This window comes from Canis lupus, chromosome 20, assembly GCF_003254725.2.
Source record: "Canis lupus dingo isolate Sandy chromosome 20, ASM325472v2, whole genome shotgun sequence".
NCBI lineage: Eukaryota > Metazoa > Chordata > Mammalia > Carnivora > Canidae > Canis > Canis lupus.
Window position 1 is genome coordinate 4,013,590 of NC_064262.1, and position 24,059 is coordinate 4,037,648.

The 24,059-nt window shown below is 54.8% G+C and overlaps 1 protein-coding gene across 1 annotated transcript in view; it reads left to right on the plus strand.

Annotated features, from left to right (window-relative positions):
- Positions 1–21,732: 21,732 nt before the first annotated feature.
- The window catches only part of FBLN2 (fibulin 2), a 98,918-nt gene continuing 96,591 nt past the window's right edge, over positions 21,733–24,059 (plus strand). The window contains exon 1 of the mRNA XM_025448783.3: positions 21,733–21,987. The gene's annotated coding sequence lies outside the window, so the exon portion shown is untranslated. The remainder of the gene's footprint in view (positions 21,988–24,059) is intronic.

The window sequence follows — 24,059 nt, forward strand, 5'->3', positions numbered from 1 at the left end:
CAAAGCGTTCAGGATCTCTTAGGATCTGTGTGGTTTGCTATTTGCAAATGATAGCCTAAGTTATAGAAACCCAGAGGAACATGCCGACTTTGTGAAGTGCTGAGGGTCTGGCCCAGCAGCCTTGCTGACTGGGTGGTTCTGTAGCCCAGGGTGAGTGTGAGGACAGGCGAGGGGAAGTCTGGGGTCAGACATGTGCTACAGAGAGAACTGGAGGGGGGCAGGCAAGCTTGGGAAAGCACTGTCCAGTGGGAGCCCACTGCGAGCAGCCCTGGTACCTGGCAGGTGTGAGATTTCTGCAAAAGACCCCATCCCGAGCCTCCTGGAGATCTGGAGCGTGAAATCTGACTTGGGAGGCAGGGCAGCTCTTGCCAGCCTGGTACACAGGGGAGTGGGCCGACCTTAGAGCCCACACCCACCATGTGGGAGCTCTGCTCTACCTGGATCTGAATACGGGGCCTTGGGCAAGTGTCTCAGCCTCTCTGAGCCTCCTCCTCAGCCATCCTGGTGAGTCACGGTCCTGAGCCTATGGAGCTGGAGCAGGTGTGTGTGGGGTCGACACAGGCGGCAGCTCAGAGCCTCAGAGGCACCCTCCCAGCTCCTCCCCGTAGACCCTAGTGCCATGCCTGGCTGGTGGGCCAGCTGAGGCCTGGGGTAAGCGGGTTTCATCTCCCTGAGTTACAGCTCTTTTCTCCAGTTGGGCTGGCTGGGGGGCACTCAGACGGGTATTGGAAACAGCAGCGCAGGGTTGTAACTAAGCCACCTGTGGGGGATGCCCAAGGCTAGGCTAATGGAGCCCTCGTGGGGGGCAGAGGCAGAAATGAATGTACCAGCGGCTGCCTTGGGCATAAACAAAGGTGGGTGCTGGCACAGGGCCCTTCCCAGCCTAGCGGGACTCCCAGGCAGATCTGAAGGAGACTTTTAAGGCCCTCCCTGGCTTCTCAGCTAAATGCTTGGGGTTTAGGGCCAGGATCTCCTCCAGGGCAGCCCACTCTTGAGTTGGTTTCATTTAGCTCAGCCAACACTGGCAGGGGACACCATACTGTGGGCCCAGGGCCAACGTGGGACGGCTCTGTGCCCTACCCTGGGAGTGATACTGTCCCGTGATGGGCTTTGAGGCTGCAGGGTACAGCCGTTAATGTGTGGGCTCCCATCCCTCACCAGCCTGGCTTTGAGTTTCCTCTCCTGTCCTCACCAGCCGGGGGACTCAGCCTCTCTGTGCCTCAGCTTCTGTACCTATAAAATGGGGGTGGATGGTACCTATCACATAGGATGGTCAAGAAGATTGAGTAAGTTTGTAGGGTGCTTAAAGCTGGTCCAGTGTGAAGCTGTTGATCTTAAAAAGAAGTCTGTTATTTCACCAGCAAAAAGGTGGGGGGGGGGTGGGATTTATTTGGGAAAGGCAGAAAATTTCATCTTGGGACAAATGGAGTTATGGCAAAAACCATAGGCTAGTCCTTAACAAGGGAGAGGAACGTTATTTTATCGAGAAAGGGGGGAAGTTGGGAGGGGTGGTTTGGACGGAGAAAAGCAGGCGTCGAGGGTGCTGATGGTTTTGCACTGGCTGGGCTGCCAGGGTAGCCGGCTCCTTGTAGGGGATGCATCTTTTCCTATTGGGAGCTGTAACCCGGGGTTCTTTCCTGTTGATTCTTCCCTTGGGGTCTAAGCGACCGACTGGTCCTCCTGGACTTGCGGTCCGGAGGTGTGATGTGAGTGCTCCCCCTTCTGGCCGCCTGCCTCCATTGTAGTGAGGTTTTCCTCTCGAAATTTTCAGAGGCAGCACTCAGTGCAGGTTACTGGCCACCATGATCACCATTTTCGAAATGAGGAGGCGGAGACTCAGACAAGTGAAGGTCGCACACGCAATGGAAAAGCCGGGAACAGACCCAAGTCCATCTGAGCCCCCACACCAGGGCCCTTTTTCCAAAACCAGGCCTTGTGGGCCAAGGTCTGGGATGAGAATATCTTGGGAAGCGTGGTGTCCTGCAGCCCAGCCGGACCTCTCAGCCCCTCCCTGGCTCACACCCTTATCAGCAATCCTGGGAGAGACCGATGTTGGCACCCCAGTGCCCAGATGAGACAGGGAGCCTGGGAGGAAAGGCAGCCTTGGTCCTTGGATGGTGGCAGCGGGGCCAGGCATGAGTGGGTAAGTGGCTGTCTGCTCGAGCTGGGGCCTGGAAAGATGAACAGCCTCCACGGCCTGCCCTTGAGGCGCTCTTCAGCTGGAAGATGCACACTGGGCTTTCTGCAGCTTGAATTTCGCAAGTGCAAAGTGAATTCTTAAAAATAAAACCGAGCCAGCGGCGGAGAAGTGCTTTAGGACTTGGCACGCGCCATAGCCAGAGCTGAGGTCCCTGGGGCGACCTGTTCCACCTGTTGGTTGCGCAGATGGCACACGGAGGCCCGCCTCGGGCCACTGCAGCTGCACAGGGCATGCCGGGGTACAGGGAGCGGGCCGGCCCAGCGCTGCCAGCCACCACCGCTCCGTCTATAGGAAGCGTGAGGCCCACGCAGGGCTCCTAAGAACCTTGACATCCCTGGTGAGTGAATGAACCAGAGCCCAGCCTCCTGGCCTCTTCCCTTCAGTCTTCTTATAGGGGGTGGAAGGAGGTTGGAACAGAGGGGCCACGTTGAGAGCATACAGAACGTGGTGTCAGGAAGAGGCCCTGCAGGAGCCCGCCCTCCACGAGCCACACGATCTGCGTGTCTCCTCCGTTCCCTCTCTGCCCATCCTCTCCGTGGCTTCCCTGGGCAGGGCCCTCGAGCCCCATTTGCAGTCTAGGAAACCAAGGCTCAGCGGGCCACACAGCGCTTGTCTAAAGCCACATCTGGCTGAGGGGTCTCTGGAGAAAGGATGCAGGCTGTGGAACTGGTTAGCTTGGGCTCAAGCCCAGCTCTGCTACTGGCCCGAGGGGCGACACTGGGCAGGTGGCACCCCACCTCTTCTCTGAGGCTCATTTGTCCTTCTCTAACGACTGTGTGAGACCATGGAAGTGGGGTTGGCATATAGTCTTCGGGGTCATTCGAGGACAGAATTAGGATCCAAAGAGTGAATATGAGAGGGCCCCTCCTGACTCACCGTCCAAACCCTTGTTGCATAGACAGGAGCCCGGAGAGCTGGAGATGCAGGGGCCTTGCTCCCTGCCGGAGCTGGGCCCCTGGGAGGCAGTGTAACGCAGTGGCCAGGGCTGGGATTAGCTTCCTAGTGGGGCCTCTCCCTGGCTGTGCAGCCTTCAGTGAGATGAAATCACTGCCCTGAGCCTGAGTCTTTTCCGTCGTAAGATGTGCTGGCGTAGGCAAGTGCTCAATTAATATTAGCTAACAATACTATTCCAATGGGAATGAGGCGGGACGGTCTCACAGCCAGAGCTTTCCAAAGACGATCATCGTGGCAGCCAAGACAAGGCAGCGCTTCCGGGTTCACGGCACAGTTCAAGCCCCCGGCAGCCTGTGCTACACCACCTCATCCTCACACAACTGTGTTTGCCGATGAGGAAAGGGGGTGTGGGGAGGGTCTGTCTCCCAGCTGGGATATGCTCCCCGGCTCACCCCAGAGCTTGGCGCCCAGCCACTGCATATGCTCCATCTCTGGGTGCCCTGTGGGGCGTGACCTCCCACTTCTGGAAGGTGGGGTAGTGGAGGGTTTGCATCAGGGATGTCTCTGGGTCTGCTCACCCCTTTCCTGACTCAAGCGTGCCTTGGCCTTGGAGCTCTGGGGAAGGTGTCACATGCAAGGGGGGAGGGGTTCCTGCTGGGCCAGAGGCCCACTCCCTTCTGGGACCCCGGAGCCAGTGTGCGCAGCCTGCTGGTCGTCTCGGTAACCGATACCCAGGCGGCCAGACAAAGTTATGGTGTGTGGCTGGGAGGCTATTTTGTCTAATATGCTAAAAGGTCTTTGGAAATTCCTGGAGCCCATCTGGTCCTAGTTACACCACAATATTGCTGTCTCTTCAACTCACAGACAAGGGAACACTTTTATTTCTCCTTTTGGAGCTCAGGAATGTGCCTTAAATGCAGCCCGCAGCCGCCCATTTGGTTCTCAGAGTTCCTCGATCGTGTGTCAGACCCATCATCCTTTTAAATGCCCACTGCTCCTTCCCCTCAGCTCCCCCCACCCAGAAAACCCCCTCCGAATCTTGAGGGTACCATGGGGAGGGCCGAGAGGCCTTTAGGGAAGCCTGCCTGGCTTTGCGATGTGCCCTGATGTCTGTGCTTTCTCATCTACGTCAGAGAGACAGGAACTCTGGAGAAGTGAACACAGAACAAACCTGGCATGCAGTAGGCGCTTGGTAGATGCAGGTTTTCCAATTCGCTTCATGAATTTGAGAACGTTTCTTGACTGATGCAAGTGCTTCTAGCCTCTGTAAAATGGGGTCTGTAACTCTAAGGGATTCGATAATCTTTCCTTTTCCACCTGGCACCTGTCCACCCACTTAGGCCACCCCAAGAAGCGGGAGGTGAACCAAATAGAGCTCTGCATCTACAACAGCCCCGAGGAATCCAGGCAGGGCCATTCATGGACTTCTCCCCGAGCTGGAGTGTGTGCGCACTTCTTCCCCGGCCTTCTGGTCCCTCTGGGTCCCTTGGGGCTCCTGCTGGCTGCAGTGTCCAGAGGCTGGGCATGGCTGCCCCGTGCTAACACATGGGGCCCTCTCATCCTGGGCTGGCTGACTACTGGCTGCTACCTTGGGCATTTGTTTGAGACGGCTGGCTCCCTCCTCCCTCCCTTGAAGAGCTCACACTCCTCAATCCCAGGCTGTAATAATCCCAGTCCCCTACCCTGAAGGTAGGATGTGATGAGAGTTCAGATCATCCTCATCCAGTCCCACCTTCCAGGCCAGGGCAGGGGTGTATTTCTCCACCCTCTGAAATTGGATGTGCCCATGAACCTGCTTTATGAACTGTGAGCTCAGGGGCATTTGTATCTCCAGGGCAGAAGCTTTCTGAGCCAGTGGGTGATTTTCATGACCCTTTGTCATGGTGATGGCGGAAGCATGTTTTGAGCCATAGCATCTCTTAGCCTGAGTTCCTGAAAGCCCAAGGTGAGTAGAGCCCCCAAATGGGGGTGGACATTCAGTGCGAATGAGAAATAAACCTTTGTTATTTAAGCTACTGAGGCTTGGGGTCACTTGTTATGTAGCATAACCTTGCCCACTCTGACTGACACACATCCCCTTTCCATAATCACAGAGGGGATTTAGTGATGTGATGTTACTCAAACTGGACCAGAGTCCTTATCTAGACTTTTTTATTTTTGTAATGAGTGGGGAAGGGACCTTGTTTCTTGAGTTATAGAGCAGTCATGTTTCGACCACAAAGATAAAGCCCATCTAAGGTATGAATGAATAAAATGGAGGCAGAAAAAGGCAAAATATGATGGAGAAAGAGAATTCTGGTGACATGAAGACAGAGCTACTGTGAACAGCTGTACAAGTTGTGCACTACACAATTCTAAAGAGTGCTGTTTACATAATTACCATAATATATTTGTGTATTTATCAAGACAATTTTCCAGCAGATGGCAGTAAAGTGTCTTGAGGAAGTGGAGCCTTTCTCTACTTGGCACAAATTTACCATACAGGCTGAAAGCCATGCTGTATCAAGACCCCAATTTCAGTCCTCAAGTCCCCAGAGCTTCCTGAACTTGAGCAGCACTTGGTCGGGTTTATGCTCTTGATAAATTCCCTCTGCTGTTAAACTGCACTCACAACAGAATCGTTGACGCTCCAGTCACCAACAAGAGGCATCGAGCTTGCTTTCCACTTTTCGGGGCAGACCCTAAGTGCTTTTAGAAATAACAGTCCAACAACAAGAGAGGACACAGAACAACCATTAAAGCAGGCAGAGAACCACCAAAAACATACCCATTGGAGGCCATTCATGTGGTGCAGGTGAGCTTCCTATCTCGACAAGCACCTAGATTCTTGCTCTACGGCACTGCAGCCTGCAAATGGTTTGGGATAGTAATTTTTGTTAGGGACACAGAGCAGACATTGTGTAGACTGCATTTCCTCTTAAATGGTGAAATTATAACTGTGTCGTTGCGCAAAAGGACAGACCAAAATTATCTAGAGAGTTCACATGTGTGTGGCTTAGGCTAAATAAATAATGTATCATTGTAAAAGACAGGCTGGTGTCCAGTGGGGGCCGGGCCCCCTGCTATTCCTGATGCCGGGGCCCTGAGCCCACGCTGCCCCGTGTGGGGTGGCTCTCTCCCACAGCTCTGATGCCGGGAGTTTCCAAGAAAGGTTTATGGGAGGCCGTGGGCTCTGGTGCAAGACGATCTGGGACGGGGTCCTGGCACTGCCTTTTCTAGCTGGATGGCGCTAGACAAGTGCTCTCCCCACTTGTGGGGCCTCAGTGGCCACTTATCGCCCCACAAGTGGGGCCTCAGTGGCCACTTATCTAAAGTGGGAATGCGGACACCCACCTGAGGGGTGGTTGGGGGGTGTCAGGTGGGCGTGGGAGGCACCGGCATGTAGCAGATGCTCAGTGCACAGCAACTGGCACCAGGCAGCTTTCTTGGCTCATCCCATTATCTGCTCCCCCTGCCAGATGGTGTGGGGGCAGGGATGGGGTCTGCTCTCCCAGGGTCTGTTGGCACTCAGTAGGTGCCCCACAGGTACTCTATCTTGTTCTACTTGTGAGGGAAATTGGCTTGTGGCTGTGGGGGAACAGGACAGGGACAGTTTTTGCCAGGCCAGGCTAGAAACCCATGTCCCCATCCCACTTAACGGAGCGATGGGCTCCAGTGTCCCCTCTGAATCCATGGGGGCCCCGTCCCTCTCCTGAGCGAGTGCTCCCTGTCCCTATTCCCCTCCAGACCCTTCCCAGGTCTCTTGGTGAGCATTGCTTGGCATCGGCAGGACACAGAAAAGACAGCTCGGAGGCCTCTCCAACAGCCCTGGCCAGCTGCCTGTTTTTCTGCCTGGAGCTTCCAGGGAGCTGCTGACAGCCAGGCTGGGGGGCTTGGGGTGAGACACCAGTGGGCACAGGAGGAACCAAATTCACCCTCTCCATCCATGGGATAGCCCTGGGGTAAAAGTGGTCGGGGCCCACTTTCCTTTGACCTTGGATGAATGACTTAGCCTCCCTGGTCTCAGTTTCTTCATCCATAAAATGGAGATAGTATCAGTACTTCTCAGCCGAGCAGTGAGGAGGGAGTAAGTGGGCTCTTGCAAAGCTCACAACGACTCCTGGCACGTAGTGCAGTCTCCAGAAATGAGTTACCACACTGAGTATGATTCTAAGTCATTCCTGCCAGGCTTCCAGTCTTGTGCTCAGCTGCAATGACGCAGGTCTGTCTTTTCCCGTCTCCAAGCCTCGGGTGCCTGTGTGTGTACTGGAGACTGTGAAGATGTGTGAATTCAGTCTCCTGTCTGGTCACTGGACCCCCTTCTGCCATCCTCCCCACCCCCCACAGGGAAGGGGTCACCTGACCTCTGGGAGGACTTGCCAGCTCCATCAGACACAGAAACAGTAGACCTATGGGCCCAGGATGTTTCCATGGCCGGCCCCCCTTTGCCCGGGATTGGAAACGGAGGCCTGAGAGGGACGGGGCTAGCTGCTGAGCAGATGTCAGGTCCAGCATTGCTGAGGTGTGGTCAGCCAGGTTCCCTTGGGCCCAGCTCTGGGAACAAACTGTCCTGACTCGTCTGGCTGCCGTCCCTCACTGTTGTTTGGAGACAGAGCAGTCATCGGCCCCAGCCCCACCCGCCCCTTGGCTCCCCTGGCTCCTTGGCCTGCAAGGCCCCTGCTAATGGAGGTCATGCTAAGTGACCAGCAGGAGGCTCTGCTGCTGCTTCAAGGTCCTCCCATCCTTCACCTCCACCTGAAAACCAGGGGATGGAGCTGTTGTTCTCTGACTGCCCTTGGAGACCTTGGAGAAAGAGGACAGGAGGCATGGTGTCAAAGGGTGCAGGGCCAGGGGACGACACTTGATCAGTGCCCGCTGGGCACCAGGAGTCGCTGAGGACTTCATACCCCTGATGGCATTTGGGAGGCCGAAATAGACATTGCCATTTTATGAGTGGGGTGTGCATCTCCCCGACCACAACCCCACAACCCCAGCCTTCCCATTCCCACCTCCTCCACCACCCCCCTGCCCTGACTCAGAGGGGATCTGGGCTGAGGAGAGTGTGTTCCCCAGGATGGGACAGAGCTGCAGAGTGAGCTGCAAGGGCCCTTGGGAAGGGGAGGGGAGCTTCTCCCCGCCAGGCAGATCGTGGGGAGGCAGACCCTAGTTCAGGTGGGGCCCCATTACTGTCTGCTGGAACCAGAAGGAGCAGCAGGGCCTGGCCTTCTTGGCAGCAAGGGAAATTGAGACAGGAGCCCAGTTACAGGGCCTGCTGAACAAGACCCACCCAGGAGGTGGCTACTGTGTGGATACTCAGGCCCACTGGTCATTGTGAATCCAGGGCTCTAGGCCATCAACTTCTAACCCTACCTGGTGATGGAAAGGAGGCTGCTGTCCCCTCCGTCCCTGGTGAGGTCAGGCCCAGACCCCACATAGGGAAAGGCTGCCTGAGGGGCATTTGAGCTGGGTCCTGGATTCAAATCCTGCCTATGCCACTTCTTGGCTGTGTGACCTTGGGCAAGGCCCTTTCCCTTTCTGATTTCCAGTTTCCTCTTCTACATATAAGAGAGTAATGCCGCCAACCTACGAAACTGGTCCACCGTGTATATCAAAGGCCCAATATACAGTCGGTATACCATGCCTCTGCACTCCTCCACCTTTCCTTCTCAATCTAGGGGGCCTGAGGAAGCAGGCCTGGGTGATGTTTGCTCTGGCACTGGTTCCCAAGTCCCTGGCAACCTCTAGGCCGGGCCTTAGCTGCCTGTCTCAGATGATGCCAGCCCAGGGACAGATTCTCTGTCCATGGGAACTTGAGTCCATCCCAGGACCATGGGCCAGATGATGGGAAGGAGAGAGGGCAGGGTGGAGGCTTGGCCAAGGCTCTGCCAAGGTCTTCTGGTCACAGGATGGAGAGTGGGCCCTGCCTGCAGAGTCTGGCGCCAGGGGCTGGCAGCCAGGGTCCAGCGCAAACAGTGGTGCTCCCCACCGAGAGCTGGAAATGGGAGCCTGGGGAAGCCTGCAGGCGGTGAGCAAATATTTTCCCAAAGGATGCTTGGAACAAACCTCACTCCGGGAGCTCCCTGTGGTGGCTGGACCTGTGGAATGCTGGGTGGGAGGAGGCAGGTGGCACCTGCTGACAGCGAGGAGAGGGTGTCCAGCAGGGGTTGGCAGTCAGACAGCAGAGCCAGGGGCTGCTGGGACCGGGCGTCCGGGCCTGGGGCCAGAGTCCCTCTCTGGGAGGTCTGGCAAGACCCAGCAGACCCCAGGGCTACATCTCAGCCTGCCTTTGTGCATGTCAGAAGAAGGTGCCCCCTGGGCAGACACAGCTGGCAGGCTCCAGCTTGGGGGGTACAAGCATGGGCTTCCAGCACCCAAGGGTCCTCCTATCACTAGACACAGCAGCTCTGGGCCATCCTCAGAGCTGGTGCTTCCTTTCCCGAGGCTGGCAGCCTCCTCAGCGTGGGGAGGCTGGAGCCAAGTTCCTTCCTCCCTCACCAGTGACTTCAAGCCTTGTGCTGGGGGATGGGTGACCTTTCCCTCTGGACCCTCTTGCCCCAGCATGCTGGAGGTCCTGACCTGCCATCCTGTAACAGCAGGGTTAGACTGTTCATAGAAGCATGTGGTGACGAGACTAGAGGGAAGTGAGCGTGGAGCGTCCCCAGAGGGGAATGGCCTGGAGCCACCTGCTGCCCCAGGTATCTGCGGGCTCAGGCCGAGGCTGTATCCCTCTCGCCAGCGTCCTCACCCTGCACTCTCCAGCCTCCCTCCCTCCTTGCAGATTTCCCTGAGCCCTGCAGACACCTGCCCCTGCCCAGGCTGTAGCTTGAGCTTTGCAGAGATGTGGAGAGTCCTCTGTTGTTCTGGGCCTCTGGTTTCGCAACTCTGGCTCTTTCCAGGCAGTTCCTGGGACCTCTTATTAGATTCCAAGGCCTGCGGCAGGAACAGCTGAGTGGCCTACTGCCCAAGAGGGGACAGAGCTGTGTCCCTCCTCTGGGAGGCCGCTGCCCTCCAAGCGTTCCTACATGCCCATTAAAGAGCTTTGCAAAACTGTGAAATAATGCTTCTCTTCTCATTTGCTTCTTCATTTTGAAAAAGTAGCTATTTTTCACAAAAAAATGTGTTGTTTTAAAAAATAGATCAACATTTTAACAATTTTTCCATTTTAGTTTCTAATATAGTGAATATTGATATTTAGAACTCACATAAATGAGAATTCTTTGAATTCTTAAATGACATTTAAGAGTGTAAAGGATAGGGTTGCTAGATAAAATGTAAGTACGTCCTATCTGATATTTGGGACATACTTAATACTGAAAAGATTATTTGTGATTTATCTGAAATTCAAACTGAACTGGGCATTCTGTATTTTTATTTATGTACCAAACTTGGCAAACCTATTAAAAGATCCTGAAAGCAAAGTGTTTGAGGACCACTGGTATAAGATACCAACAAGCGTTATACTGGGTGAGAATTCCAAGATTGAGGGAGAGCGCTGGTTCAGTGTGGTTGAGGACGCAGTGACACTGAGGGAGCTGTGTAGGGAGAGAGCTCAGTCAGAAGGCTCTGAGTACCGGGGCCTGGGGCCTGAACCAGGGTTGGGGTGCTGGAGTCACAGCTAGAAAGAAGGGGGACGTGGCCTCCCATTTGCTCTCAGATCTGTTCTGGGAGGTAGAACATGTCTAGATCCAAGAAGTGGGGCTCAGGGCAGTGCAGGGACTCGCCCAGATTTGTACAGTTCATGTGTGGCCATCGGGAGCAAACCCCTTTGGGCGTGACACCAAAACCCACGCTTGGCCTTTCTAGCATCTTCCCCAGCTGCAGGACAAGAGCAAGCCAGCACAGGGCCTGCTTGACGGTAGACGCAGGGCAGGAAACCTCCCTTCTCCTGGGCTGCGGGCTGCGGGGAAGGCCGTGACAGGGCTGGGGTCAAGGGGCAAGCAGAACAAAGGCTGTTTGTGAGAGGGGGATTTCAGGGCGCCGGGCCTGCATGTGGGATGAGGGTCATCCCTCTGGCAGAGCAGCGCGGGTTGATCCAGGCTGCATGCCGTGGAGCAGGGAATTCCTGCTGGAAGGGGGGCTCGGTTGCTGGATCACAGCTCGGTGGTGGTGTGTTCATGCCCATCCTGCCTGGGGGAGTAGGAAAGGGACCCTGAGGACCATCCTTCTGGGGCAATAGGGCGGAGCCAGAAATGTTCTCACCCTCAGAGACGCCCCTTGGGCTAGCCCTGCCGCTCAGATCAGGGGAAGGTGGGTGCTGTGGAGAGGACACAGGCAGGGTGAGGATCCAGTCGATCTGGTGACTACCAGGTGGGCCAAGAAAAAAGACAAAGGCTCCAGCCACAGGCCTGCCTCAGTGGTCAGAGTGCTAGACCTGGGGCAGCAAGAGCAACCCTCCCTCACAGCTGATGACATGCCAGGGCCATGATGGACCATGGGCAGGAGATGGGACCAGTTTCTCCTGGTTTCACCCAGCAGGGGTGGATCAGCTGTGCATGATTTAAATCACTAATACACCCCACCAAAAGGCAGTCTGCTTTTTATTAGGACCAGGCTCTGGAAATTCTATAAAAAGAATCAATGATAAAAATACTCCTCCCTGTTGTAAACAATTGCAGTAAATACTGTTAAGTTTTAATAATACAGATGCATGCTTCAAATTAGCATGTTTTGCTGATGTACAAACTCCTGCTACACGGTCATCCAGACACAAGGGGACTCAACTATGAGCATATGTTTGGAGGGAGAGCTTGTGATGCTTTGGAAGCATTCAGGCAATTTAAAATGCAGTTAGTGTCTCTAACTGCCCATGGCACCACCTACTTGTGTTAGGGGGTGGATTTGAAATAATCTATAATCTCATGGTGATTAGAAAGATGGAAGGAGCAGGACTTGACCTAACTCAGTTCTTTCCATGTGATCACATGGAGTTTTTATGTAGGCTTAAAATTTAGTACAGCGAAAAGAAATAGGCAGCTCTGTGTGAAATACTTTTGCTCGGTAAGTGCCCATTTTTGTTCATACATAAAATATTTCCATTTTGTGATTCCCACTGGAAATAAGTTTGCCATGTAGAGAACGGGGCTTTTGACCACTGGTCCTGCCTGAGTGTCCGACACGCTAGGCCAGCCACTGAGTCAAAGCAACCACAGGAGCTGAATTGGTTCTGAGAAGCTAAGCCCTGTGGAAGGTGGCTCTAAAGCCCGGGTCAGAGGAGGAGGCGAGGCTGGGCTGGGGAGGGGTGTGCCGAAGGCACAGCTGAAGTGGGAGCAGGTCAGAGGTCCCAAATGGAGGCTGTGCATGGCCAGGTTCCAGAGGGTGCCCAGACAGGCCTGGCGCAGGGGTGACTGGGAGAAGTTTACCAGAAACTACTGCTACTTTCTGTACAGGGTGTCTCCATTAATAGGACCCTTGGTTGCTTCTCCTTGGTGGAATGCCCTACCACAGGACAGGACGGAAGAGGGGCCTAAGGGCAGGAAGCAAACCCTGACTGAAGGCACCCGCCTCTTTGGCATCCTCTCTGCCACCCTCTGCGAACTGGGCTCCTCTGGGGGCTTCCCACCCTGTTCTTCTTCAACCCTTTCCCTCTGGTTTCTTCTAGGATGGCCTCACCCTCCCACCCCCAAGGCTCTGCCTCCATCCTCTTACTTTTCCTGCCAAGATCTGGAAGTTCTCCTAATCGCACATGTTCCCCTTACCCTCCCTCTACTAGAAACCCCAAACCTGATTCTGGTCCAGAGCTCTCCCCTGAGCTCCAATGCTGCTCCTGGACAGAGCCCGATGGACAGTTATACCCCACACGTCCATCCTGGGCTCACGTTGCCCTCTGTGCAGGCTCTACACCCCGTGCCCCTCTCTTATCCTCCTGGATTTCCCCAGTCACTCAGCTCAGCCAGTTCTGTCTCTGTCACAGCTCTCCAATGTCTCACCTCTCCAGCCCTCCCCCCCTGCCCCTGCCTGGGACTGGTCACTGTTACCATTCCTGACTGATTCCCATCCACCCCACCCACTGGCCCCCATTCCTCACTCTCAGCACCACTTCCAACACATTTCTTTTGGGCTCATAGTCAATTTACTGAATTCCTGCTGCACACTCACCCCTGGGCTGGGCTCCATGGAGGATCTACAGGGCAAATAAAGATGCCATCTGCTCCCTGAGGGTCTCACTAAGAGTGGAGGATGGAGAGCCATCCCATCCCACCCTCTCCCCACCCATCCCTCCATCCTTCCTTCCCTCCAGCCATCTCTCCCTTGTTCTATCCCCTTCCCCATGCCTATTCCTCCCTCCATCCAACCACCTTTCATCCCTCTATCTTTCCACCCATCCCTTCTCTATCCTCTCCTCCATCTTCCATCTCTCCCTCCATCCATCCCTCTAGCCACTGATTTATACATGTTGCCCCATTTTGTGCCAGGCCCTAGCCTGTTGTGGGGGTTCAGACATGACTCAAGTGTGATCTCAAGGAGAGGGGCAATAAGAAAACATGGAGATCAGAGCTGTAAGAGAGGACACACAGGGGCAGGGGACCAATGCCTGGGCTGGTTTCTGAGGGGTGAGTAGGAGTTTACCAGGGCAAAAGATGAGGGAAGGGCATCAAAGCAGAGGAAACAAGAGGCAAGAGGGATGAATGGTGTGGCATGCCCCATCTGCACTGTCTAGCCAAAGGGACAGATGTATGAGAGATGAGGCAGGAGATAGGGGAGAGATGGGACAGCTCATGTGGGCCTTGAAGGCAAGCCTGGTAGAGTCAGACTTCCGTCCTCAGGGCACTGAGGCTGAGGCAGATCTCTAGGCAGGGAAGTTCTGTGGACAGGTGTATGTTTCCAGAAGAGCTTCCTCCTCCTCCTCCTCCTCCTCCATCTTTTTAAAGATTTTATTTATTTATTCATGAGAGACACAGAGCGAGAGAGAGAGAGGCAGAGACACAGGCAGAGGGAGAAGCAGGCTCCATGCAGGGAGCCTGATGTGGGACTCGAGCCCAGGACCCCAGGATCACGCCCTGAGCCAAAGGCAAATGCTCAATCGCTGAGCCACCCAGGTGTCCCAGCAGAAGAACCTTCTTATGGCTGATGTCTGGGCTCATCAGAGGGGTGCTGGCCAGGGGCAAGACAGAGTGAGGGCGGGCACAGGGTTCCAGAGGAACGAGGGGAGAGGTAGTAGAGCAGGAGAATGGGGCCACCTCATCCTATTGGTGAAGGACTAGTTGTGGGCGTTGGGTAGACAGTAGTGGGGACCTGAGAGCCAAGTGGGATGGGATAGGGTGTGCAGGTGAGTCACTGCGTTTCTCTCCGAGCACCTAGCCACCACTTACATGGTTAGGTTTTCACTATCTGTTATGCAACCCAGGTTCAAGTCCCAGCTCAGCCACTTAACCCCTGCCTTGCTTTCCTCAGCTGTAAAATGGGAAGACAGCTCCCCAGCTAAGGGCTTGCCCCCTCACCAGGTGTTTAGGGGTGCCAGGGAGGGAGGGGCTTTGGAGAACCATGCAGACCCTGAGAGCACAGTCCCTGGCTAAGGGGCTGCTGCTCGGCTCCAACTATGGGAACACAGGCCAGACCAGACCCTCCGACTTTTCAAGAAAAGCCAGAAATAAAGATGGTGCAATATCCTGCTTTTAAAAATATCTTTTCAGACAGCAAAAAAAGTATTTGTGGCCCAAATCTGAGTTGTGAAGATTAGCTAGGTAGTGCCAACGAGTGCCTCCCTTCTCCCTCTCTGCCCTCCCTGCGTCCTTCCTCTTCTCAAACACGAACCTGAGTTTTCCTGCACTATGTCTCCTTCCGTCCCAGCGTCTGAGCTGGATGGTGGGGGCCCCGGAGTACTAGGGATTGAGGCAGTGTTTCTTTATGCAGAAAGTTGCAAAAATGTATATACCCCAGATAAACTGAAGCCGGATCTCATCGGGTATTCATACACTCATATTCATCGTGGCATTATTCAGCACAGCCAAGAGGAGGAAGCAACTCAAGTGTCCATTGACAAATGATTGGAGAAACAAACTGTGGCCTCGAAATACGATGGAATATTCTTCTGCCATTAAAAAGAAGGAAATTATGGCACAGGCCATAATATGGATAAACCTGGAGGACATTATGCTCAGTACACAAAATCAATCACAAAAGGACAAATACTGAATGATCCCATTTATATGAGGTCCCTAGGGTTCTCAAATTTATAGAGAGAAGGTAAGCTGGTAGTTTTGAGGGGCCGAGGGAGGAGGGAATGGGGAGTTAGTGTTTCATGGGGACAGACCTTCAGTGTGGGAACGTGGAAAATCCTGGAGATGGGTGGTGGGGATGGTTGTGAATGTACTTACTGGCGCTGTATTGGATACTTAAAAATGGTTAAGATGGTAAATTATAGGGACGCCTGGGTGGCTCAGTGGTTGAGCGTCTGCCTTTGGCTCAGGTCGTGATCCCAGGGTCCCAGGACAAGTCCTGAATCGGGCTCCCCACAGGGAGCCTGCTTCTCTCTCTGCCTGTGTCTGTGCCTTTCTTCTCTCTGTGTTTCTCACGAATAAATAAATAAATAAATAAAGTCTTAAAAAAAAAGATAGTAAATTCTATGTTATATGTACTTTACTGCAATTTTTAAAAAGAAGTGGCAATGATATTCATGTGGGGGAGAGAAGGGCAGGCCAGGGAGGCTGGGATGGTGTCTGTCACTGGAGCCATTCCTGCCTGTTTCCAGACCTCCACAGCATTTACCCTTGGCCTCTACAGCCAATGAGCGCATTTAGTTCCAGGCCCAGGGCAGAGACCTGATGCCATCCTGTGACCTCTGCACATAGCTGTGGGCCTGGCATGGGAGGTGCTGAGGGACGCTGGTTGGCTGGAGGAGCAAATTGGTATGGAAATGAGACTGGCACATTCAGCTTGGTCTCATCTGGCTCTACCTTCGATTTTCTGTAGGAATTGAATTTCTATATTATATATACAAATTTTTGTGTGTGTATATATATAATTTTATCTACATATATATAGATATTTTATATCTATCTATCTATCTATCTATCTATCTATAATTTTATCAGATCAAGGAAGCTCCTTTCCACTCCTAGTTTTTGAGATGTTGAGTTTACAAAACACATTTTTTTCCCTATATCTGTTGAGACGATCATATGATTTTTCTCCTTTCGCTTACTTATGTGATGAACGAAATGACTTGCTCTTTCAGAGTTAAGCCAGCCTCATGCTGCTGGATAAATCATACTTGCATGCCATGCTTTATCTTTTTTAAAGATGGCTAGATTTGGTTTATTTATATGTGTTTAAGATGTTTGCCTCTGTGTCTCTGGATGAGGCTGGCCTGTGCCATACCTTTCTCATGTTTGGGCGAAATCTATTTCTCAGCACATCCCCACCCTGGCCATGCTCACCAGCTCAGCCATCGAAGTTGGATGGGGCCCAAGACGAGGGTCTGGGTGGGGCACGAGCCCACCTGTGCAGCCTGGAGGGCTCTGCAGGTGGGCGGTTCATGTGTGAGGTTGGTGGCCCCTGGCAAAGGAGGGTACTGAGTGGGTAGAGACATTCCCGCATGCCCCTCGTCTGCAGAGAGGGCAGGGGCCCAGGGTGGTGGGTGGGGACAGGGTTTGGGGGCAGAACCTGGAGTGCTCAGACAGGAAAAGTCAGGTTTAGGCCACTGTGGCCTTAAAATCTCCTCCCCTTCCCATCTGTTCCCTCCAGATTTGGATGTGTCCTGTGGCCTAGTCAGGGTGGGGAGGGTGTGGCCCGTCTTCCCTGCTCTCCCCGCCCTCTTTTGCAATCCAGTAGGGGGAGGTGGGGATGTTGCCAGGAGGAGGGCCTCAGTCTATATCTCTGCTGTCTCTGGGGCTGCAGTGACAGGCCATCAAGGCCTGCGGTGTCCTTAGTGGGGCCTCCATCCCCACCAGCATGTTCCTGGGCATGTGTGATTCTTCCTAAAGGATAGGGGGAGCCTTCTTAGGGGAAGCCCCCTCTGCAAGGAGCCCCTGGCCACAGCTGGATTTCTTCCCACCTGCTCATTTCCTGCCCCCGGCAGCGTCCCTTACTGGTATGGTGTCCTCGCCCCCCATAGCCAGGCATCTCTGCAGGGCAAGCAACTGGCAAGGCAGTCCACACCTGGCCCCCTACCCTGGTGATGCCCTGTGGGCCCTGACAGCAGTACCTGTGGCTGCACCCTGCCCCGCCCCATCTCCCTCACTCTCTTCTCCCCTGCGCACACAGGCCCAGGACCCAGGGCTCCTAGCCCACTGCAAGAGATGACTCCAAACTAAGAGTGAGGTGCCCATCTCCCCTCGTTGCAGATCTACCCAATCCCTTGGCGATTTGACTTTTGAGGGGGCTCTACTTTGTTTTCTGGGGGGAAGGTATGCTTAGCTCCTGCCCCATGAGCAACAGTCCACACCCTCCTCCTTGTGGTCCACATATAGTAACAGATGGAGTGGGGCACAAGCTGGAGCTGGAGCTGGAGCTCCCAGGGTGGTGGCTGGAGCTACAGGCTGAGCCTATCCCCTCACTGGCTTTCTTTAAAATGTGGGCTTTGGGGTCTTCTCTGTTCCCAGTTCTGGGTCCTGATCACTAGTTCCTGCTAAAACAAAAGTCTCAGCACCCAGTGCTACTGGCAGGTTCAGATAAGCGGGTGACTTGCCCATGGCCACATGGGGTGTCCTCGTCAGATCTGGGACTGGCTTCCCTCCTCTGGATTCCTAGACAGGGACAATCCCTACATCATTCCCTCTTATCCTGACATTTAGGGATACAAAAGATGACCTGGGGCAAGGATTTGAGTGCAAATGGTTTATTTGGGAGATGATTCCAGAAAGCACAGTGACAAGGTGAGGCAACAAAGGGTTTGCTCATGAAAGAGTCACCATTGGAAGCCACTGGGGCTCAAGCCAACTGGGGACCCTGCAGGGACAACACAGTGCACACCTCAGAGTTGCCCAGCATGGGCCGAGGAAGCTGGGGTGTTTGCCCACCAATCCTGCTCCTTATTGGTTGAGGCTGGTCCTGGAGGCATTAACTGCATGGCATTCGGGGCTGCCCTGCAGGCCGGGTGCGCTCTTGCCAACAGAAGCCATCTGTGTGTGCAGGATGACCAGGGAGGCTTCAGTGACCTCCCGCATGGCCTTGCAGGACGCGTCTGCCACTGGACCGACCACTCTCTAGCCATCCCGTAGAGCCTTAATAAAAACAAAACCAGACCAGGGTGGGGGTGGGGGTGGGGACATCACAGCTTACCACGCAGCCCTTTTATTAGCTCCTCATGCCTCGATCGTAAGTGTGTGCATGCTGGATTCTCACAAATCTTAGTCATGAAGCGGGCTCTCAGATCAAGAAGCAGAACCCAACCAGAAGATCACTTCTGTGCCCTTCCAGTCACGACCACCCTGAGGATACCTGCTCCTGACTTCTAACAGCAGGCGATTAGTTTTGCCCATTTTAGAACTTCCTAAAAAATAGACTCATATGTGTGTAGTCTTTGTGCCTGACTGTTGCTCAGAGCTGTGGTAGGGAGCTGTACCCCCGCTGTTGTGCGGGCCCCTAAATGGCTTGCGTTGCTGCGTGGTACTCAGCTCTGTGAACGCACCACGACGTGCCAATCCGTCCCGCTGCTGATGGGCATCTGAGCAGTTTCCAGTTTAGGGAATCATGAACAGTGCTGCTAGGGACCGTCTCGTCTGGACTTCTGGAGGACACATGCTCCCCTCCTCTTGAGTCAAACTCAGGAGTGGAATTTCTGGGTCAGAGTACGTGCGTGCGCTCAGCTTTAGTCAATCCCACCAAATAGTTTCCTAAAATGATTGTACCATGGGGTGTGAAACTCCCACCAGTGGTGGACAAGAATTCCAGCTGCTTCACTTCCTTGCCCACACTTGATCTTTCCATTGTTTTCTTCTAGAACTTTAGTGGGCGAATAGCCTCGGCTTTTTCACACTCTCTGCGTGGTGCCATCTCTGCCCCCGCCCGTCCCAGGCCTCACCCATATTTCAAAGATGGGAAAATGGAGGCTCAGAGAGGGGAGTCCCTTGCCTCACATCGCACAGCTTGCGGGTGGCAGGCTGGGAGCTTGAGTCAGAGTTCGCTGCAGGAGGCCTTCTGCTGGCTGGCAGGCAGGCAGGGCCTAGGGAGCCGGGGTGGAGACTCAGCAGATTTCCAGATGTGAAGTGGTGAGTGGGGTTGGGGCCTCCTCCTCCCCTTGAAGCTGTCCAGTGGGCCGGGGGATGACATCCCGTCCCTGTCCATTCTCTGACTTGCTGGGGGAAGCTGCATGCTCCGGCGGGAAGGTCCGGGTGAGGTTTGGTGGAAGACTCCCCCTGCCAAACCTCCTCCCACCCTGACCGAGGAGAGGGCACTGTGGTACACCTCAGGGCAGCGGGGCAGCAGATCAGGCCGTCCATGTGTGGTCCAGCCTCCGCCTCTTCTGGCCGAGCCCAGGGCTCATGATCATGGCCTCCAAGCCTCCCGAGTTCCTCATGTGCTAAGTGGCTCAGTGGCGATGCCTGCCTGGGGGCCTGGCGTGAGCCTTGCATGAGATGAGAGGGGAGCACGCTTTGGCTCCCGCGGCCCCACGGGGCATTCAGACGAGTGCAGCCGGCGGGGAGGGGGCAGCAGGAGGAGAGCTCGCTTCAGAGTCTGTGGCATCTGGCACTCTGGGCAGGGCCTGGAGTTGAGAGGGGCGCTGGGATGCTGCCTGGACGCCCACCCCTCCTCCTCCCACGTGTTGGCATGTGGTTTTGTTCAGCTGGAGCCAAGCTGTTGGGGGGGTGGGTAGTTTCCGTGAAAGAGCCTGGGAACAAGGCCCCTTTGTCTGGCCCGGGGTCTGCCGGCATCCTGGGCCTGAAATTGTAGGTCAGATCTCAGGCCGACCATCCAGGGGCACTACCTCTGATGGGAAGGAGGCTGGGGCTCCCCTCTTTGAGATGGGAAAACGGAGACAGAGAGGACAAGAGACTTGTCTAGGAAGCCCAGTCTGTTAGCAGGAGAGCCAGGACTGGAAGCCAACTCCCTCCTCCACCTTAACCCAGATCCAAGTGGTCCCTGGGTCCCTCCCAGGGCCTGCGTTGGAGGAGCCCCTTCTCTCTAACACTTCCATGCTGCCCCTGCCACCCCTCCCTCCTTCTCCCTCTTCTAGAGTTTCAGATCGATGACGGACTGCAGCCACGTTCCCTGCTACCGAGAATAAGGAGCCTGCAAAACAGTCACCGTCTTGGCCGTCAGGGACCTCGCTGTCCAGTTTACAGCGCAGGAGTGGAGACCTTGACACGCGGCGAGCAGACGCGGTGGCCCCACGGGCTGGGTGGAGGTGGGGAGAAACCAGGAGGGCTCCCGGGAGGAGATGATGTTTTAGCGGAGACTTGAAGGCTGAGAAAGAAGCGGCCAGGCAAGGATGAGGGGGTCTGTGGGGAGAGGAGTTTTCCGGCAGTGCCCCAGCATAGCAGGAGCTGGGAGGTGCAGAGGCTGGGCTGGGGCAAGCAAGTGGAAGAGGGGAGGGGGAGAACATGAGAAGAGAGTGTCAGGAAACAGCTCCTATCAAGAATGGAGACGCAGATGGGAGCCAAACCACTGTAGGGCCTCGCCGGCCAGGCTGCTGGGCGTGAGCTTTACTCTGAGGCCCCCGGGAGTCACAGGAGGGCTTAAAGGCGGGGAGTCACATGGCCGGACCGTGCTTTAGAAATCAGTATTTCCAAGAAGAAAACAGTGTTTTCGGGACAAAAGGAAGATGCAGAGATTTCGTAAAACGGGAGAGGCGGGTGGCTGACAGGCAGACGTCAAGATGCTCATCCCTGTTAGCGGCAAGGGGCCTGTGCATTCAACCCTCCCCGAGATGCCATTTCACACCCACTGCCCCGGCAGACGTTAACAAATGCTCTCGAGGAGGTGCAGCCCTCAGCAGCCGCTGGCAGCCTTGGTACAAGCCTCGCAGCCACAGCCTGGCCTGAGCTGGGGAGCTTGAACGCGTGCACACCCAGTGACTCAGCACTCCCCCTCCTAGACGAAAACAAATGTCACGGGAAGCCGGGTACGGAGAGACAGAGACGTACAGCGACACCCTTTGTAACAGGAAAGAAAACCCAGGAAGCAGCCAAAAGGGCCCGAGACCAGCCGGTCAGCACGCGCTCGCCGACGGAGTACCACGCGGCCCTGCCCAGAGTGTTGGGTGTTGCAGCGCGTCTGCCTACGACAGGTTCAAAAACAGCCCGAACTCAGTAACGATTGGGGATGCGTCAACCGGGGAGGCCTTGCAGCTGGGGAGGGGCGCAGGAGAGCATGTCTAGGTCTGGTAGTCTGTCTTTCAGAGTCCCCGGTTCCGGGGTTTTCACATGAAGCAGAGTCAGACTCTGGGCTCGTATCGCATTCTCTCAGGCTGGTTAGCATTTTTGCAATGGGCGTAACCTGCTTGTTTGATTATTAGTCACCAACCGCAGGCGACGACTTTCCTATCGGACCCACGTTGCTTCCACGGTGGCGCAGTCCCTGGCCTTGGGGACCCAGCCAGGTGTGAGCCCATGACGTGTGTGATTCAGGAATCTCTGGGTTTTCATTGGCTGGATGGCCGGGGGCTCCCTTGGCTGAGAGCCAAACACTGATGAGCTTGACCAAGTCCCCTCGTGACTGTTGGGGATTTTACAGGGAACATGTTTCTAAAATATGTGCTATTATCTGACAGTGTCTGAATCGAATACAGACAAAATCAACTCTAAGTCCAAGGCTGGAAAATCACCCACCCTGTCGGGGCCATTCACAGATTCCTCTCCAGCTTCTGGCAGCAGCCCCGGGTTTCCATGTAGAAGTTCATCCTACCCCTCAGACTTTTAGGAGAGAGCAGGGAACGCGGGCTGACCCAATCGGCACAGCCCATTCCTCTCAGCTGCAGTGACTGGCTTAGGCCTGGGCACCTGACTTAAGCTCCTCCAATCTGAGAGAACTTTAAGGTGAGTGGACTAGCGCTTCATTTTGTCTGGACTTAAAGAATTGTACGCTGGGGGCAGCCGGGTGGCTCAGTGGTTGAACGTCTGGCTTCAGCTCAGGTCGTGATCCTGGGGTCCTGGGATCGAGTTTTGCATTGGGCTCCCTGTAGGGAGTCTGCCTTTTCCTCTGTCTGTGTCTCTGCCTCTCTGTGTGTGTGTCTCATGAATAAATAAACAAAATCTTAAAAAAGAAAAAAGAGTTGTAGGCTGGAGCTCCTGGGAGGTTGGCTCACTAGAAGAGAGTTTTTGGCAGAAAATGGAGGGAGAGGTAGATCCCTACCTCTCGTAGGGAGATCTGAGGGACAAGGGGAAAGAAACCTGGAGACATTTGAGCACCTGGATCCAGCTATGCCTGAAGTCCATCCCTCTACTCTTTTATGGAATTCAGTATCTCTGTTTTTGGGCTTTAGTCTGTTTGAGTCAAGGGTACTGTGACTTGCAGCATAGAGTCCAGACCAGCATCCTCCTCCAGCTAATCAGTGGCACCTCCTGAGCCAGTAGCTTGTGGTGGGAGGTCATCCCTGCCCCTCCCTGTCCTGGCCCCCAACGCCACGTCCTTTTCAGGCCCTCCCCAGTTGCAAGGCCTTGTCAAGATTATAAACCTCAGATTGTTATTTGGTCCGGGCTGTTTTTGAACCCGGTGCAAACAAACATACTGTAAATGCTCCTTTTGGCATTGGGGAGACACCCGTGGGAGCACACAGTCTCTCCCCTTGGTATCTCTCCAATCCTACTGCTTCCCTGTGCCTCCACACCCATCTGAACCCCATCATCTCCAACCCAGGTTCTACCACCCGTGTCCTCCGGGTGGGGGGCTCCCTTAAAACCCTCCAGTGGGGGCAGCCTGGGTGGCTCAGTGGTTGAGCATCTGCCTTTGGCTCAGGGTGTGATCCCTGGTCCTGGGATCGAGTCCTGCATTGGGCTCCCTGCAGGCAGCCTGCTTCTCCCTCTGCCTGTGTCTCTGCCTCTCTCTGTGTCTGTCATGAATAAATAAAATTTTAAAAAGAAAAACAACCCTCCAGTGGCTCCCCTTGCTCTCAGAATACACACCAAACTCATCCTGCAGCCCACGGCCTGCCACATCCTGCCCCACAGCCCTTCTTTCGGAGGGCTCCTCAGCTTCCACTCCCCGCCCAGGAGCGTGGTCCTCGAGCACTTACTGTGTGCCTGGCCCTGCAGAAGTCCTGCCCACCTACCTCTGAACTCACGGGACCCCTCGTGGAACCTGATGAGTTAGGCACCATATCCCCATTTGTAGAGAAGGAAACGAGGCTGAGAGAGGCTGGAGCCTCCCCCAGGCATCGTGCAACTAGGAGCCAGCCCTTGGGGGCCAGGTTCTGTGAACTGACCACCACCCCACACACCCTGCCCTGCACGGCCTCCTCAGGGTGCTTCTTGCTGTTTGTTGGTGAGGACGTTGAACTCCTGTCTCCTGCAAGAGTGCCACTCCTTGAGGGCAAGGGGCTATCTGCCCTCCAGCTGGACCCCCATGCCTGGCACCAAGTGGGTGTGCAGGGAAGATTTGCTGACTGAATAATAATATTAGCCCGTGCTCACTGAGCACTCACCACGTGTAAGCCACTTCTGAAGCACTTTCCATATATTAGCGGACTTAGTCCCCACGATAGCTCGATAGCTCGCGGTGGTTGGAGGTTATTTTATAGCTGGGAACACCGAGACAGGGAGGGAAGGTTCCCAGATCCCACAGCTAGTAAGTGACGGAACTGGGATTCAAACCCAGGGATCATGGCCCCAGAATATGTACTTGTAACCACACTATCCCTGCATGGGGTGGGGATAGGGGGTCAAAGGGTAGACAGAGGACAGAGCCTGATGGGCGGGAGTGGGGGTCAGGCTGAGCAGAGATCAAGGACTTAGAGCCAAGACTGGGCTCATACCCCAAGTGTCACAGGAGGCCAGGCCTGGACAGATGGAGATGCAGGATTAAGACACACCTCACCGGGGACCTTCTCTGCTTCCTGGGGTTGGAGCCAGCTGGCTGGTGTGCTGCGGAGTGTGAGTCCCCTGCCAGCTGC